The sequence below is a fragment of the Oncorhynchus masou genome, chromosome 1 (genome assembly GCF_036934945.1).
Source record: "Oncorhynchus masou masou isolate Uvic2021 chromosome 1, UVic_Omas_1.1, whole genome shotgun sequence".
Classification (NCBI taxonomy): domain Eukaryota; kingdom Metazoa; phylum Chordata; class Actinopteri; order Salmoniformes; family Salmonidae; genus Oncorhynchus; species Oncorhynchus masou.
Genome location: NC_088212.1, coordinates 53,217,823 through 53,220,959, shown reverse-complemented (window position 1 = coordinate 53,220,959; position 3,137 = coordinate 53,217,823). Strand labels below are relative to the sequence as shown.

Below are 3,137 nucleotides of genomic sequence, written 5' to 3'. Positions count from 1 at the left end.
AGCGCAAAGTTCTATTAGATAACCGACTCCTCTCTACCCCTCTCCCACTGAGAGCCTTTTTCGAGTCATCAGTGTTTACACTGTCCCGGATGTACATCAGATTTACTATGCGAGAGGTGCACTGCAGGAAACTGCTGCCCTGTGTCACAAGCAGGAGTAGAAAGAGAAATCATTGTAGGAGAGCTGGGCTTGGCTGGGCTGAGAACAGAACTCTCCAAAACACATCCCTCTTCAATTATTCATGGAGCAGATCGATCATGCTTGGGTTATTCTCATCTTCTCTCCCTTTCCTCTTTTCCTCCTCTCTCCCTTTTGCTCTAAACAAGATGGATGAAAGGAGACAGGAGGATCTGCTTCATCTCCTGATAGGGGGGGTGTACACTCCATTAACCCTGACTTTCATGTCACCTTCATGCCTTCTACAAAACTCTGTGTATGTGTGTGTGTGTGTGTGTTAGTCATATTTTATTGAACAAAGGAATACCAAGCACCATGTATATTGTTGAAATATTAAATGTTGTGTATATGTACCTGCTTCCTAGCTAGAAGCAGGAGCAGCGTATTATTTTGACAATATAATTTCACATAATCTATTGTATGATCTAAGTTAATCAGAGAATGCTTTGATTTGGTTATTTAAAGGAAGAAAATAACCTGTTGTATTCGGCACATGTGACAAATAAAATGTGATTTGATTATCTTTTAGTTGTTGGACAAGTCTAAGAGCTTTGAGGTACATCACTTCAGCAGACAATGGTCTCAGTAGACCTTACAGGGGACTTAGTTAGCTCTTGTTCATATTTTGACAGAGAAACCAAGGGCAAAGGCAAAATCATTGAATTATTTACCTCTCAAAGCAAGATGCCATGATTGGAAGCTACAGTAAGGTGACCATGAATACATTTGTGAATATAATGTCTATCTAAACGTCTACTTCATTCTAATAACCCCCTGTAACTGCTTTATACAATGTACGTAATATATTATGTTTGGAAAATGAACTGTTAGTACTAGTGAGCCAGTCACTGAGACTCAGGCAGAAGTTCTTGAGAAGGAGAAGGCCAGAGAGTGAGACAGAGCCTGAACCAGCAGAGAGACAGTGGTGAGCAACGAGTCTTGAATAGGTATTATTAGCAATGCATACGGTCTTTAACCTTTATTTAACTAGGCAAGTCAGTTAAGAATAAATTCTTATTTACAATGACGGCCTAGGAACAGTGGGTTGTTCAGGGGCAGAACAACAGATTTTTAACCTTGGCAGCTTGAGGATTCGATCAAGCAACCTTTCGGTTATTGGCCCAACGCTCTAACCACTAGGCTACCAGCCAACCTACATACAGTATTACCCCAATTACTTGACTAACCCGTAGCCCTGCACATTGACTATGGGGTACCCCTTGTATATAGCCTCGTTATTGTTATTTTATTGTGTTACTATTTTTCCTTTAGTTTATTTAGAACATATTTCTTACATACTTTTTAAAAACTATATTTAAAACTATTTTTAGTTAAGGGCTTGTAAATAAACATTTCACGGTAAGGTATTCGCAGCATGTGAAAAATACAATTTTATCATATTCGACATAGTGGATTATGTCACACTTGACATTGGTGATTATGTCACACAGTTAGGCCACATTTATGAACCCTTTAAAAAGCCATACAGTTATAGATGCTTTGTAGCACATTTATGTAGTGCTCATGAAGGCATTATGAAGGCTTTATGAAGCATTTATAAGCTGAATGTTAATTAAAGCAGATCATTTTATTTTTGCAAACTTACATTTAAATGTTTTATTTATAAAATAAATGCAAATGGCATGGACAACGTTATTGGCAGCCTGCTGCTAGTATTGGGTTTCACAGCCTTTGGCCAAGATAACTGCAGACAAAATCTTTTTGTAGCCATCATTGAGCTTGCTGCACCTTTCTGCTGGCAATTTGGCCCACTTCTCAGCAGCAAACGTGACTAACTTTTCAATGTCTTAGGGATGCCCTCCACCAACTGCTGTTTTCAGATCTCACCATACAGTCTCAGAAAATGAAGGTTTCGATTTGTTCCTAACATGGTACAAATGCTTGCCACTGTCATGGTTCCCTGTAATGTTTGTACATTTGTACATTTATACCAGTGTAGGCTCCTCAGAGGAGGAAGGGGAGGACCATCCTCCTCAATGAAATACATAAAAATGTAATTGTAAAACATTTAAAAGGTTTTTAGATAAAACTGTGTTAAATATAATCACATTGCCTAATAGCTGATTAAAACACACTATTTTGCAAAGAAGGTCTACAGTAGCCTCAACAGCACTCTGTAGGGTAGCACCATGGTATAGCCGGAGGACAGCTAGCTTCCGTCCTCCTCTGGGTACATTGACTTCAATACAAAACCTTGGAGGCTCATGGTTCTCACCCCCCTCCATGGACTTACACAGCAGGCTATCAGAGCTCTTGCAGCATGAACTGACATGTTGTCCACCCAATCAAAGGAGTAGAGAATTAATCTAGTACTGAAAGCATAAGCTACATGTAGCTAGCACTGCAATGTATAAAATGTGGTGAGTAATTGACTCAGAGAGAAAGACAAATTAATTTATTCCAAAATGAAGGAGAAGCAAGCAAATCCAGCTATCTAGTTTAGCCTACTGGAACACCCCCACACTCAAACAGAGGGAAGCTATGTTAGCAAGCTGGCTATGACTTTCCAACACAACACTGAAACTCTTTCAAGTCAAGGTAAGCTTTTGGTATTACAATTTTTTTGCGACTGGGGACCGCTGGTGTCACTGCTTACTGACTGTACACTAACGTTACTGCATGATTGTAGGGGTTTACTAATGTGTTAGTTCTATTAGCTATGCTGACTATGACCTTACTTTAAATAATATGGTGTCAACGATGTAAGCTGTGTGTAGCGGTTTGTTTTGGAAAGGTTTTTTCGTTTGGTCACATACAGCTGATGTCCACAAGCGAAGAGAAGGGAAGGAATACAATGTGGCTGTTATGAGAGTGACCTCTGTTTACGCATGATCAAGGGTGTATTCTTTCTGCCTTTTCTGTTGAAAAAACGTTTCTTAAACGGAAGCAAATGGAACAAAATGGGGATAAACATGCCTGAATTTGTCCAATAGAAACTC

General features: G+C 39.4%; 1 long non-coding RNA gene across 1 annotated transcript in view; it reads left to right on the top strand.

Moving 5' to 3' along the window:
• LOC135546385 (uncharacterized) overlaps positions 1-3,137 on the top strand; it is a 49,485-nt gene that overhangs the window by 9,905 nt on the left and 36,443 nt on the right. The window lies entirely within an intron of this gene.